The 1,608-nt window shown below is 39.9% G+C and overlaps 1 pseudogene; it reads right to left on the reverse strand.

The window, feature by feature from the left end:
* Positions 1 to 283: 283 nt before the first annotated feature.
* On the reverse strand, positions 284 to 1,153 carry LOC101340493 (RWD domain-containing protein 2A pseudogene; annotated as a pseudogene).
* Between the last annotated feature and the right edge of the window lie 455 nt (positions 1,154 to 1,608).

Consider the following 1,608-nt stretch of genomic DNA (forward strand, 5'->3'; position numbering starts at 1 on the left):
TTTTCAATCTAGGTTCAGGTTCAGAAAAACATTTTTTTTTTAATTGATAGTTTGTATTAACTTACAATAAGTAGTTTTCAAATGATTTAACACAAGACTGTAGAGGTAACATCACAATTGAGCACTGCTACAAAGTTAAAAGGCCGGTTTCACTACTAGGTGAGAATTCTGGAGCTAGGGTTCTCGAAGAGGATGCTCAGCTGCCACCTGCCTTTTTATTTTGGTCGTATCAACAGAAATACTGACTTAGTGAAATTACAAGCATAGGCTTCTTAGTAGCCTCCTAGGATTCCAAATTTTTGCTTTCAATACCAAATAACATCTGAAAAACATGTTCTCTTTTATGCTTCTTGAGAAATCCTAAGAACTGGCCCAAATTTATGTGATAGTCATTCCCTAATCCATAGTCACCATGGGCTTCAAGGAGTAATTCTTCACAAGAGTGGAAAAGGCGATGATCTTCCCCATTTCCTTCAATTTCAATACTTTCAGCATGCTTACAGGAAATCTGTTTCCAATTGAGATACCTAATAGTGTGCCAGAATTCCTCACAGTGCTCTTTGAAGCCCTCTACATATATTATACCAGGCTTTCCTGTCATGCAAAACGCAGTCACATCTGACTGTTTCCCAACAAATCTTCCTTAGGTCCTGCTGATATATGCAGTGGCTGTAGATCCACATTCGGAGGAATGTGCTCTTGACTCGCCTTGCTCGTGCAGATGGTTGATAAACGAGCTTTTTGTTCAAGACACAGGACGCGCTATTGTCCTGTATCCACTGGATTGCTGCACATACCCAGAGCTCACCTGGATCAAAAGTCCCTATATAAGAAGTGAGATTTTTGTTGAGAAGTAGCTACTGTTGCCCGTCAAGCTCAGATGACTGTTCAAACAGGGGCAATGCTGCAGAGAGGTAGCTGTGAGGCATGGTTACTTGTAAATAAATTTTCACCTTGGGCTCCTCAATCTGAAGCGTATTCCAAATTCGACTTTGGTGGTAGCACCTCCCTTTTGCCTTCCAAGTATCTCTTTATATGCGTCAGGGCATTTACGTTTTCATACTTTACTTTTCCTTGCTTAGGAAACGTAGAAAAACAGCATTTCCATCTCCGACAGCTGAAGCTGAAGGAATTCTTTTACTGAAGCAGACATGTTGCCTCGAAAGCCTGAGAAAGTCCCAGGGTTACTGGGTTTGTCAACGTAGAGCGAAATTTTCCGAAGGAACCTTTTACTTGGAAGCAGTTCTGCTGGAGCGTTTTGCAGCAAGAGCATTCCCGGTCATTCTGTGTAAACAGCCACAGAGCACGCTCAGAACCGGAACCCCAGAAAAATGTGTTGTTTTGATTCGAGTTTCTTTTTCACTCTGGTGAAAATTTTGGTATTTTTTGGTTTCGGTTTTCAGTTCCTTTCCGGTTTGAAGCCCTGGTAAAATGCTTAGAACTTTGACAGCACATAATAAGAACCAAACAGGTATAGCTGTTTTGATTTGTTGTTACTCTTTTTATTATTGTTATTATTTTTATTATACCACTCTATTTCTCTTCTTGTAGGTTCTGTGATAATTTATGAACATTATGATCAAGACTATGGAATTCATCCATCTGTAT

Source organism: Trichechus manatus, unplaced genomic scaffold (assembly GCF_000243295.1).
Source record: "Trichechus manatus latirostris isolate Lorelei unplaced genomic scaffold, TriManLat1.0 scaffold00148, whole genome shotgun sequence".
Taxonomy (NCBI): Eukaryota; Metazoa; Chordata; class Mammalia; order Sirenia; family Trichechidae; genus Trichechus; species Trichechus manatus.